Here is a 15097-nt window from a genome sequence, read left to right on the forward strand (position 1 = left end):
GAATTATTAAATATTATTTGATTAAAAAAATAAAATATTAAAATATAAGAATATTTAATTAATTGAAAATTAATTAAATATGTGCTTTAATTTAAAAGACTTAATTTGCAAGTCTAATTTGGAAAATTAGTTAAAGAGAAATTAAAATATGATGATATTTAATTAATTAGAAATTAATTAAATATGTGCTTCAGTTGTAAAAATTTAATTTAAAAGTCTAATTTGAGAAATTGGATAAAAGGAATGAAAATATTAAAGATTTAATATTGATTCACTATAATTATTGAATTAATATGATTCAATTGGAGTTGCATTTAAATAATGATTTATTATTATTATTATTAATTAAAATAATAAATTATAGGTTTAAAAGTGATTTGCGTGAATAATAAGTGGAGAAAAAGAAAGTAAGTAAAAAAATATTTTAATTAAAAATGCTTTAAGTGTGCATGAAAATTTTAAAAAATTAATAGTAGATAGAATTTAATAAAGTTAGTGTTTTTTTCATTAAATAAGAAGTTAGAAACTCTAAGTAGGGTTAGGACTCTTTATTAGAGGTTTTCTTTGGTCATTTAAGGATGCGGGTTTTGGGGAGAGAAAGTGGGATTTGAAGTTAAAGAATATTGAAGCATAAGGAATATTTGTATTACATGTGTTCACCAGATTGTCAAGAATTTTGATTGTCGGATTGAGGTAGGGGTTGAGAATCCCTCTATGAAATTATTTTAGAAAATCTATCTACCTCGTGTTTGCCACATTGATGGAATTTATTTGTTTAAACTTATAGGATGATATCTTTGGAATGATTATGGCTTGCATTCGAAAATAGAATTTGACTCATGTTGTTTGTGAAACTCAGTGAGAAGTAAACACTAGAATCATGCTGCTAAAATTTGTATTGGAAAATCTAGATCTAAGCAACTAGTAGAAAATTCATATTAAAATTTAAAAAAATTGAAAAAATTATATTTTATAATCATCTCAAAGCCTTTTTAAATGAGAATTTCAACAATAGAAAATTAGAGGAAAAGAATACATTCAAGGTAAGGCAAGAAGTATATTATGCTTGCATATTTCCACAAGATCAAAGGCATGTGAAAATATTAATTGTATGCTTATTATTATTTTATAAAAATATAATTTTATTTCACACACACACACACACACACACACACACACACACACACACACACATAATTTTAGAATTTTAAAAATAAAATTTAAAAATGTATTATTTAATTTATTTTAAAAATTAGTTAAATAAATACTAATTATTTTGTTATAAGTGGATTTTAAATATTAGTTCTTTTTAAGATTCTTAGTTGGATGTAACTTATTATATATTTATCAATATAAATGGAGTTATAAATTAATAAATATATATTTGTGATCTAGTTATATTTTAAGAGAAGTTATAGTGGAGTTCATTATATAATCATCTAGTTATGAATATTTAATATTATGATAGAAACTATAAATAATTTGATTAATATTATCATTTCAAGTTTGAGTTATTTGTAGGTGCATTGTTTACTAAAGGAAAAGTAAATATTAATATTGGACTTAAAGAAAAATCAAATCAAAATTATAGAAATGAAATTGATATTAATATTTAATCTAACTATATACATTTATATTATTAATTAAGTCAATTGTGATTTAAAATTATTTAAATTAATAACATGATAATATTGCATGATATTTTATATGCACAAAGAGATTTGACATTTAAATACGTAATCATTTAAATAAGTATATTAGCCTAACATTTTATGTAAACATGTATATTCTTACTATATAAACACATCCTTATGGCTCAATCTAAACATAGAGAATGATGGAATTAAACCATATGGTTATCAATAATGAATTAATCTCAAGTGAATATTTACAATGAGAGATCATCCTTATAAAGGAGATCAAAACCCTAAAAAGGTCTAACCTAGGTTGCATCAAAATAATTAATAAAAGAATTAATTATTAGATGCCTAAAGTTTAGCTTAAGCAACTAGAGTTAATTAGGAAATATCTAATTACTCTAACACCCCCCCCCCTAAAATAAAATTAGGGAGTAGCTAAAAACCTAGAAACTACTACTAAAAGTAGAAATGGGTCCCAACAAACAAGGCTTGATGAGGTACCCAAGCACAACCAAATCTCTAAAAAGAGGAGAAATAGAGAGAACCACATGGGACAAACCCTACTCCAAAAAGAGATGGAAAACATGTTCAAAGAAACTAGTGAAGGACTGAAGAATCCTCCAAACTAGGGAATGTCCCAGAAGATAGGAACAAAAGATGATCATGAAAAACATCACTAAAGCACATAGAAGTTGCAAAGCTCTATCGAAAAGTAACTACTGATTTAAAGAACCTCCACTGAAATAGAACCTGACCAGGTAGAGAAGACTATAATCTGCATCAAATCAGGAGGCATACAAAGGCAAACAACTAAACTCGAAGATACAAATGGCATGAAACACCAAAGCTTGAAGAGTTGATCAATTGAACCAAGGAAGCATGAGAAACAATAGAAGAACCCCTCTAATGTAGATAAGGGTGAGGTGACATGCAATTAGAAAAGTGGGCCAAAAGAACTACATGTTAAGGAACCACAATCAAGATGCACAAAAGAGTACATATGTGTGTATTGAGGTGATCAATCTTAGATACATCATGAGGCTAATGTCATGGAAGGGACACTCACTAGACAAAGGAACATGGCAAACAAAAGCAAAACATCAACCCCACCTGGCATTTTATCAGAGTAGTGCATGTATAATAAGGTAACAGATATGTTGAATCCCAAGATTACAATAATCTGCATAAGTATCCTCAGATGACACTACTCGAATCAAAAGGAAAACAAAGGCAAACAACTGAAATAAAAATACAAATGTAGATAAACACTTTATCTTAGTGTGTTTTCAAGAATGCATACAAATCATGTCTAAATAAACTAGAAGAGACATAAGACTAATATAAAAAATAGTACAAGTCATAACAAATCATCTAAACCAACAAAATCGATCCTCAGACTTGAAACAACCAAGATATCTACCAAAATGCAGAAAGGAAGAAGACTAAATAGAATGTGCCTGGAGCATAATCTAGAAAAACAACCAACATCACTAGAAAGAGCTTAGAAAGACCTTTCCAATGATGTAAATAATTCTCAAATCAGAGATTGAATGCTCAAGATATGCCTGCCAGAGTGCAAAAAGGAACTTCAAACTTTGATACTAGAAAAAGCCATAAAAATAGCATCGAAACTAAAAACTAACTATACCACTGTGACAGTCTCAAAACCAACTTTTCAATGATATCTTGTTTTCAAAAATAGAGTCCATATGCCCAAGATATGAGCAAAAACGTGAAGGTAGGTTCAAATAGAGGCTGGCGAGGTGATAGGAAATGGTGATGCAGTGTTGATGTGGCGATGACATCAATAAGTGATGAGCCTAAATTTGATGGTCAAATGGTCATCAAGGCAAAAAAAGCCTATAAAATGACCCCTATCAAAAAAACATCCGACCACCAAAAACACAATAGAGATTAAAAATCTATCGCCGATAAAAGAGTCAGTGGCAAAAGAAAAATCTGGTGGCCAAATAAAGAGTTCATCATGGTGAAGCTCAGAAGGTGCACTTTACAAGGAAGAAAAAAAATGCTGCCTAAGTTATAAGGAAATATCATAACATTGAGATACCTCTCACACCCACAAAAAACCATCCTTTTAAAGCATGAAAACCTCCTGTGGTGGAAAGAAATTTCTAAACTACCAAGGAAAAAATCAAACCACTCATAATGAAGGTAAATGGCAAGAAAAATGCCAACAATGGGTCTACACCATGGAACACCATGTGCTTGTTGCAGTCAAAGAGGATGGGTATAGGTGAGCAAACACACAGTAGGATAGGAGGTCCCAAAGTCTATGCTGATTGGTGCATTTCCAAATGCATAAATTGCCTCATAAATCATTGAATAAAGTGTGGCAATCAAGGCCAAATTGCATGGGATATGGACCAATAAAGAAAAACAAGTAGGCTCATGAGGAAGGAGGCCAAAAAATGCTATGAGCCAAACTTCAAACTCAATGCATATGTTCATGATATTCAAAAAAGCCAAAGTCATCGACAGTCACCCAAAAAATCAATAACAAATTGCTGAATATGTTTGAAACTGTAAAGAACTCCATAAGTCTATGTCCTCAACCAAACATGCATGCATAATTCATGCACATAATGCAAGAAGGGACACATGCACAAGATCCCAACCAAAAGAGAAGGCAAGGTGAACATGCCAATGGAAGCATGGGGAGGTTAAGGCTAATAGCATAAAAACTTATCTTTGTTGCCCACCAAACCACAGCTTCCTAGAGCCAACTTGTGACCATTGCATGGTCTGTAGACATATCAAATAGCAAGGAAGACTCCAAAATAAATTGTTAACTCCAAGATCAATGTTGTACTCTACTCTTCCATGTTTTGCTAAGAGCAAAGTTGATTGAACATGCAACTGGACATGATCTGTCCCCATTGGCTGAGGTTGCAAAGTAACCAAGGTGGTGCTCTGTTGTTGATCCCAAAAACCACCGATGATATTGGCAAGAAAGCCCCTAGTAACTAACTTTGGCACAATTTTATTTAAACAACTCCATAGTTGCAAGACATAAGGAATGAACAAAGGATCCAATATGTACACAAACCGCACAAAGCACTCCAAAAAAGTTGACTTTCCAATCAAAATGTTTGCAGTAACTATCCATTGGTACAAAAAACATCAATATAAGGTACATGGTTAAAACTTCCAAAAAAAATACCAAGGATTTGGAATGCTACATCAAATCGCCAATCAACACACAACCTAAAATAGCCAACTCGTAGATGGAGTACGGGTTGCAGTTCAACCCTCCGATTGTTGCCTACCAATCCAGGCTCCACAAAAAATGTTTATTTAGTCCTTTCGCATTGGAAAATGTATTGGCTGATGTTTGAAAGTGAGCTGCTGAGGTAGAGCTACCAAATACAAAGTCCCCCCCCCCCCCCCCAAAAAAAAAAAAAAAAACTAGGTTTTTTTTTATAACAAAAATCAATGCCTCCTCTTTGAGAAAAAATCTCTTCCATGTCTTAAAAAAAGGCATGTAGCAAGAAACTTTTTTTTTAAAACCAAAAAGATTAAAAAAATATCTTGCCTCATTTTGTGTGCCTAGGTCAAAATTTCTTAGGTACAAAAACATTTTGGCTCAAATTTCAACAGCGTCCAAAATAGACGTATTTGATATTGAAATGGGAAATTTTGAGCACTCTAACCTGAACAATGGTTTTTTTTGTTCTTAAAGTGCTCTGAAAAATAGGTCCCCCCAAATCCAATACAAAATCCTCTGAAAGCCACAGATCTAAAAACCGATGCCAATTCTCTCACAAACAGAATAGGGGCATGAAGCTCTGAATATCTGATACCATGTTGAAGTTGATGAAAGATCAACCCCATAGCTCCCAAAAATCACTTGCATGAAAACACCTATTACAGAAGAGAGAAGCAAAAAGCTATGGAGGCAAAAATTGCTAGATCCATAAGTGAGACATTCTTGATGAGCAAAAAAGAGATTGTTAATATCAAAAAAGAATTAATCTCAAGTGAATGTTTACAATGAGAGATCATCCTTATAAAGGAGATCAAAACCCTAAAAGGTCTAACCTAGGTTGCATCAAAATAATTAATAAAAGAATTAATTATTAGATGCCTAAAGTTTAGCTTAAGAAACTAGAGTTAATTAGGAAATATCTAATTATTCTAATAGAAATGTAATGACCTGCTCAAGAGCCCAAGAGAAATTAACCTAACATGTTACAACATTTACTGAACTATTTTTTTATATAGTTTAAACAATATCAATATATAACAATGTGAAACCAATATATACAAACACAACAACTACAAATATGCATCTATAATTTAGATTATGTTCCTCAAGGGTTCCTTTATGGTGAGTCACATTTAAGAAGTTTATATTGATTAGTTTAAATCTCAAGCACAAGTCCATAATCAAGATTGAACAATAGATACATCTTTTCACAAGCAAAAGCATGACTACAATTGATACAATAAAATATATCTAAAGAATAACATCCATTGCACATGTCATAGTGTATGCAAGGATAGATCCAAGTACATCAAAATACAAGATATGTAATAACATATATACATCAACTGAATAGAAGTCTCCAAGATAAGAATAAGAATGATAATGATACAACTGCAACAACAAGCATCTAATATATCTCAAACTGAGTGGGACCCAAATGGTAAGAAGTCACTGCCTTCTGACTGTGTGTTCACCTAGTCAAGCTTCCACTCCCACCATGCAAGGAGGATAATGAATGACCCACATATGACTAATCAATCATAAAATAATCCTAGGAAAGGAATCCTAATAGCCAAAACTACCTCAAGGGAACACAACTACTAAAGAAGAAAAGATAGTCAAAATTGAACAGAGATTCAATTCAATACCAACACTACATACCAAGTCAACATACATATACTAAGTACAAATTAAGTATCATCAATCAAGAGATAAAATCAATGAAAGATATCCACTTCAAGTCAAAAGCCACATGTAAAAAGTACAACAACCAACAAAACACCAACTATCATCAATGAAAGTAAATCATCAAAAATAAATACATCCAACAAATAAACACTACCAATAAATACTCCACCAAGGGAAAATATAAAATCTATGAGACTTAGGCTACATACTAGGAAGTGTCATCACATGGTCAAACTACTTGACTTACCCTTGACAGGTCTCTTCATTAGGCCCCAGACCCTCAAGCATTGAGTTACCCTAGACCGGTCACTTTGGACCCCAAACCCTCAACATGACACATGCGAAACCAAAATACCCTCTCATGAAGATGAGAAAAAATAAACACATCTCTTAATAGGTATCATCACATTCCCATTCTTAGACTATACAAGCACTTAAGGCATGAGCGAGGAAAGCAACTCTAACTTATCTTTTTAATGTGTGTCTAAACATTTTAAATTACTATCTTATCACTTATTACATAACTTACTATAGGTTACCCTAGTACTGACCTTTTTATTTTTATTTTTATTTTTCCAAATGTGTCGAACAACCACAAAGGGACAAATAGTCCATCATCCCATGTGTATTTCATCTCAATCTTCGGCCAACTTTTTAAGACACAATTCTAGATTGCATTCTCGAGTCACTATTTATTAATCCAACCAATCATCACCATGTATTGCCTTAAAATGGAAGAACTTCCATGTTAAGAATGGTTAGCCCTCCTTAGGGGGGTGTTTTGGGCCTTCGTAAGGTTGTCTTCTATTGTCTATCCCCTTCCCATCTTCTATTCCTATTTAGGGCTCTATTTGGGCCTCCCTAGGCACTGTTTTTCCATTTTGGCTCATTTTCTCGGGGTACTAAACCCCTGGGTCAAGGTTGACATTGACCTTGACCTAGGTCAAAGATGACCTCAACCTTGACCTAGGTCAAAGTCAACCTCAACCTTGATTGAGGTCCCCCTTTTCATTAGTAAGTTTGTTAGATGTAAGGAGAGGTTCAAAAGTTTGTTTTCCCGCTTCCAAGTCAACTATTTTGGGATTCATAATGGTAAACCCTTAAATTGAATTTAATTTAGGCCCATTTCTAGGGGTTAAGGCTTAATTGGAATTTAATTCTCTTATTTCAACCTCTCTAGAAGTTTTTGGCCTAGACTAGTATAAAAGGAAGCCTTCTTCTCTCATTTTCACATCCATTTTTTAGGAGGAGATATCCACTTTTCATGAGGAGATATCTACTTCTCCTTGCAATAGGTTTGATCTTTCTTCCCCATCTGAAGCTTGATCAGCTATTTTTGGTTCCTCAAGGGTAAGGAACCACCTCATTGTCTTCTTCCTCTTCCTCAATAAAGGAAGGAAGTTCTTCAAATAAGAGGATTAATCCTCTTCCTTCTTCTCAACTGCTACCCCATTTGCCTCCTTAATAGGTTGTAACTCCTCCCATGGCATCTTTGTGGGCTTGTTTTCACTCTCCCAAAACTCCTTATTTGGACCATTAGGGGTCCATATAATTGGTCCACCCTTAAAGAGTGAAATGGGGATAGGTCTGTGAGGTCATGACCAAGCCAATTTTCTTGCACAGGGAGTGGAGAAGTTATAGCAACATGCTCTTGTAATGGAGGGGCCTTCTTGAAGCTTGGGATGACATAGTTTAGAGAAGGGGTTGCCTTTGCTTCCTTGGTCTGAAAATGAGCTAACTAGAGCCTCATTTCCTCCTCTCTTGTTGCAGCAACTTGCCTTGCGAGATTCTCCTCAAAATGTCTTTGTCTCTCCCTCTCTTCCTCTTCTTGTTGGAGATAGGCCCAGTATGCCATCTCCTCCTATTGTCTCTCAAGTTCTTGCTACCTTTTAATCTCATCAAGTTGCCTATCATAGGCTAGCAACAACTCATCTCATTCTCACAACCTCTGTTCTATCTTTCTACTACTCTCTTGGAACTTGCAATCAGTCTGCCTTTGGAACTCCAACATCATATCTTCAAGTTTTTTATATGGAGATCTTGGGGTTGGAGGAGCAGGTGTAGGAGGGTAGTAATAATTTTGAGCAGATTGGCTATAAACAACTTGGGGCTGAGATTGAAATTGGCAATATGAGGGCTGAGGAATAATATTTTCATGATATGGGGGGGAATAGTACCTATTTCTATGAAATGCGTCCATGGTTAGAGCTTCATAAAAAATTGCAATTTCATAGAAAACTTGAAAATCACAAAACGATCAAGAATGATCTTTACATACTAGCACTGTTTCATCTTGAAACCAATAGATGTGTACTAGAGTTGCCATGTTGTTTGATGGAATGCCCTCAAAGTTGATGACATTGAGCACAATAAAGATTACAATGGCTACCAATAGACTTATGTAGTTGAATCTTCTTGTCCCATTGGGCATGCCAAAAACTATTGACACAAAAGTCTGCACCCTTACTTGAGGTATGACCCTCAAGCAAACTCGTGTAACATGGAAACCACTTCCAAGTGTGGGACTTTCAATATGAGGTTGAATCTCCAGAGAAGGCCAACTTCCTTACTATCAAGATGCACCTACATGACCACTTGAGAAGAAAAGGGAGAAGGAACTTGAAATAAAAATGCAGAAAGGGAAAGGGGGGTGATGGACCAAGATAGAAATATGGTTAAAACTCTTCCTGTAGATGCAATACATATCAATGAAACACCAAACTACACTAATCTTAACTCTATTCTACCTTCTAAGAAACCACATGCAGGTTTGGAACTAGTTGAAGTGCTGAAAGGAAATGAATTTCACTATACAACAACTATTGGTAAACTTAACAGAATACATAGATATGAGAAAATGGAAAAGAAACATTTGAAACAAGGCAATAACCATGCACAAATTAATGAATGGCAAGAAGAGGTAAGAACATAAATATTTCATTAATAGTAGGCAAAGAAGAACATAGAAGAACATAGAAAAAGTATTTACAACTTGTCTTTATAGATCAGGCATAACTTAGATGTTAACTTGAAGTTTCAAACCCAACCCAAGGTGGAGTCAAGTTGTAGAGAGTAGCAATAAATGAATATTAGAACTAAATCTGATCATGAAATGCAATGTGTTGTAATGAAGTGACAAGAAGGGAAAAACAAATGCATCCAGCCATAAGAAATCAAATCCCATGAGGTTTGATCATTACAATCATTAATGAGGCATGGAGATGCATATATGTCATGCAAAAAAGGCCAAAGAATATCGCTTAACATTAAAGAATAATTCTTGTAACGTGTCATGGCTACAACAAATAAATTCACACCACTATCAAAAAAATGTGGGATGGGATAACACACAATGTTAACCTACCACAAAAATTACAGAGTTGACCTACGTGGAATAAATCTGATTTTCCCCAATAAGATGATTCATCGATGTAGATCTTTATTTAAATATGGATGACCAAGATGCTGCAAAAAATCTCCCAAAAAGATGAATAAAACCTAATTGTAGATCCAAGATCTTCTTCAAAAGAATGGACAACATAGATGCATCCAAAAAAATCCAAATATTCACAGCCCAACACAAGAAAAATTTTCCACGTGGCATGAATATGTTGGTTGACACATTTCTCAAATGCATGGTGGAGGAGACAACAACAAAGATTTCATGATTTTGCAGAAGCAAAAAGGTAAGCCTTTTGAAATAGCAAATTCCGCTATTTCGAAAAGAGCAGCGAAGACATTCTTCGAAATGGCAAAAATGGTTAACACAAAATGTTAACCCTAATAGAAAACATGTGTTAACTCGCATCAAAGAATCTGGGCCATTGCAGATCTCTCATATTGGTTATCAGTGATGGGCTGAATGGAGGGCAAAATTGGCCAACAATAACCTATTTTAATTAACATAATAAGTGATAACTAAACTTAATTGAGAGTTTAAAATGAATTAATAAGATGCGTGGTTCCTCATTCATGCCCTGAGCACTAGTACAAATTGTTGGAAACTACAATTGGAACAATTTTTACATTTTCATTGATAACAAACCTACCAGAGAGATATTTACTAATAGTGTAGAGTACCATATCTATTGATTGATGAAGATGATTTGAAAAGAGAGATAACTAGATGAACTAGAGAAGATGTTGAGTGAAGAGGAGCAAGTATGGTGGAATTACAATGGGCACTTCATCAATTAACCTTTGAAAAGATGATGTACATTGTTCAATCATCCTATGAATTTTAGAAGTGTTGAGTTAAACACAATCAAAGCCTAGTAAAATATGGTCGGTCAATGAAGGAGCTAAAAGAAAAGATAAAGGAACTTAAAAGTTAGTCGAGAAAATAGTATTAGCTGAGTGTTAGTTATGAAGAAGAAAGTTGAAGAAGCAAAGTATAGTAGTGACCGAGTGTAGTGATGATTGGGCAAGCTAGTGGAAGCTGAGCAAGATAGAATAGTGGAGACCAAGCTACATAGTGATGGTTGAGTGTCAGCAAAAGTTACAATTTGTGAAAGAATCGAGTTGGAGGCCAACATGGTTGAATTTTTGGATTAGTCAAAACATGTGGATGATAAGGATTGATGAGATGGTGTATTTGATGCACAAATTAATTTTTTTATGCAATCAAAGGCAAGGATGTAAAGAGAATTTTGCAGAAGTATCGAGAAAAGAGTAGAAGAACAGAAAGATGGATAGATTCAATGGATTTAACCTAACCCTAAGATCTATGGTGATGTTTAAGTGGAAAAAGATCAAAAATACCTATTTGAGGTATAAGAGATGTTTTCTAAGGTTGGTTCATTGTTTATTGGTGATCTTAAGGAGAACCTATGAAGAATAGTGTAGCTGAGGAGAAGTGAAGAGAGTGGTGAAGTGTGATTGCTTGAAGGGTTACCAAGAAGATTAGTGAAGGAGATGTTAATGAAGTCTAGTCAACAAACCAGACAATAAGTTGAATGGAGATCTTAATTTACAAAGTGAGTTATGTTTTATAGATCAAACCCGTTGTTACTTTCTAACCATTGTGGTAGTCAAAATTCTTTAATCAAGGTTGACCTAATAGTCATTTTGTAAATCCTTTAATCAAGGTGACATTCTAATAGAATGATCCAAATTCCTCTAACCATACCACTCCTAACAAGGCGATTAAATCCTTTAATAGGGTCACATTTAACAGTGTGTTTTGTAACCTTTAATAGGGCTAACTCTTAATCGAGCTTTTTGTAGAAGAGTGAAAAGTGGTAGCATGTTACTTGGTAGTTTTTCCCAAATTAAGTTTCCACATTAAATACTGGTGTCATATATGTGTGATGCATGCTATTTACTATTGGTTGGTATTTATTGAATAAAGAGTTAAGTAATGAACAAAATTAGAGAGATCAAATTTCTAGAATCCATTAAAATTATTGATAATTGTTTTTGGATTTGATTGTGTTGAATTTTTTACCATCAACATTTCAAGTCACACTACATGATTTATCATTAGGATGAGAGAGCAAGAGCTAACTTTGATTTTCAGCTCTTGCTCTCTCATCTTGATGATGAATCACATAGTGTGATTCAAAATGTTGATGGTAAAAAATTCAACACAATCGAATCTAGAAACAATTACCAATAATAAACAAAATGTTAAGTTGTTGATGAGTTTCTATATGGATCGAGTTGTTTAATGATATTTTTAAAGTTGTTTGAAGTTCGTAAAAGTTGAATTGGTACATATGGACCTAAGGATAACTAATTCACCGCCCCTTCTTAGTTATTCTAAATATTCTAACACAAAATAGAATGTGAGTAGGAGAAGATGTTTGTTGGTTGAATGGATTGGATATAACATAGATAATAACCTTGTCTATATGAAAGGTTATTGATATGAATAGAATTACTATGCCGTTGGAGTCTAGTGAGACTGCCAGGATAAAATTAGAGTTGACTCATGTGATGATGCTTCCATGTATGCATCTCGATTTTCCTACATGTATTTTTTGTCTTTGGATTAGCTTGTACTACTTATATAGTTGAGTATTGATCTTGAGATTATATAACTTTTTCATCCTTTGATCTTTGTGATTAGTCTCCTCAACATAGAGGGAGTGGGATTTCTTTGGGGTTCCACGAGGTCAGGTGGTAGTGTGATTTTTATCATTGAGATATGTTTTGAATTCTTGTTTTGGTGTTGGATGATCCTTGTAGAAGTTACATTATCACTATTCATCTTGGGAGACTAGATCTATCTTCTTATCTTATTCTTGTGTATTGATTTACTTATTGGTCATGAAGCATTTATGAGATGTATATGTGCTTTGATTTGTATCTCATACTATGCAACATGTGCAGTGGATGTAGAGTCTTTATATATTTGGATATTGGACTAGTTGGATTCGGGGTTTTCACATGTGATGATGTTCATGGTAATTCATCTACTTTATTTGGGTTGTGTTTTATAAGGGTACTTAGTGGATTTTAATATGCATAATTGTACATTATGGAACCCTTGGGATTTGTAATCAATGTTTTGAGTTATATTGTGGGCATGTGTTATCTTATTGTTTCTTGCTTCTGCATTATTGTTACATTAATGTTTGTAAAATCTTAAGGAAAAAAATTATAAAGCAAACTTATATGCATTTTTAGGTTAATCTCTCTTGGGTTTCCTAGCAGGGTGTTATAGTTGCAAAGTTGTCATTGACAACTTTTACAATATTTATGAAACATTTTCATTTTCACATCTACTAACCTTGGAAACCTTAAAAACATGACCAATACAATTGAGTAGCCTATGAACACTAGTCCAATGCCTTATTCACCAATTTTGACTATCTTGACCCATCTTTGACCAATAAGGCTTAATAGGCCAAATGAGGTTCATCATGGCTCCAATGGCCTTACAATTGCATTCTAATCCATGAAATGACACCACATAAACATGAAAATGAAATGAATGGCCTTAATTATTATTTTTGGATCTTTTGGCCTTAATGGACCCTTAGGAGTCTTGGTGGTTCTACACCAATGGTTATCAAGTGACCCATATTAGTTATATTTTCCTTCTCCCTATAAAGTTCTTTTGCACAATTCATATATGAAGGATAAGGTTCTACTTGGTTTAGGTTGTTCATGGAGCCTACCAAGGCTCTATGGTTAGTGGAAAAGAAACTTCACGACTCTCTCTCAAATGTGACAATTTAAATACACTATCTCTCAAATGACAAAGATAAAAATAGTACCGATACGAAAAAAATAAAATAGATTGTGTCATTATATTATGTATTATACGTATATACATACACACACACACACACACATTTTTATATATGTATATATGCAACATATGTATATATGTATGCATATATATTTATATATGTATGTGTATACATATTATATATGTATGTATTATATATGTGTATTATATATATCTATACATATACATATTTATACATATACATATACATACATATAAATATACGTATATGTATACATATATACATATATATCTATATATACATATTTATACATATACATATACATATACATAAATATATGTATACACATACATATATATACCTATACATTATATACGGATACACACACACACACACACACACACATACATATGTATATATACATATATACATATGTAAATATGTGTACACACAATTTTTGACCATAGAAGGTATTTGTAATATACACATAAAGATTATAGCTTCTAATCAATCCACTTGATAGACACAAGTATATATATTATGAAAAAGATGGATAATCCATATAATACTATTCTTAATCATATTTAAAAAAAATTTCACACCCATTTTAATACTCATATTATAAATGGTTTTATTGACGGGAGCTTGCTTGAGTTTTATAAAATGTTTGTATACTTATATGGAAGGAAAATATAACCTAAAAAATTCATTAACTACTTTGTCTATTTAATCTATGAAAATATTTAGTTATGTTCATTTTGTCATATTTATGTTGCAGTGTTATATGCTTTGTTATGCTAACACTTGATCAAATTCAAACTATTTAAAGCATTTTGTAACTAACTAAATCAAGTAAATATTTTGTTATGCAACTCATAAACTTACACCAACAAACACATGTTTAAATTTGGAATTAAAGTAAAAAAATGAAAATAACAAGAAGTTTGTTATTTCTTTGTTATTCTATATGTTGCTAGGGTCATGTTCTCCTTAAATAATCCTTTCATAATGTTGCTTTGAATGTTCCTTGCTCAGTTTATTCTTAAAATTTCATAGATAAGTTAAAATGATTATAAATGCTATGATACACATAGATACAACACAAATGTTTGCAATAGGTCAACTCTTAGTGGCTACCAAGATAAAGTTGGTAAAATCTAGTTTAAATTTGAACTTCCAAATACTTTATATCAATCTCTAAAAATAGACAATGACAAAATTTGAATAAATTTATATCTTAAATCAAATTTGTGCAAAAATACCATTACATTAAAAAAGTTCTAATATTACTATAATAAGAAACATAAGAAAAACAAACTAGTACAAAAATAGGAAATGACTTA

Source organism: Cupressus sempervirens, chromosome 4, assembly GCF_028749045.1.
Source record: "Cupressus sempervirens isolate cs-2001-9-10 chromosome 4, ASM2874904v1, whole genome shotgun sequence".
Taxonomy (NCBI): Eukaryota; Viridiplantae; Streptophyta; class Pinopsida; order Cupressales; family Cupressaceae; genus Cupressus; species Cupressus sempervirens.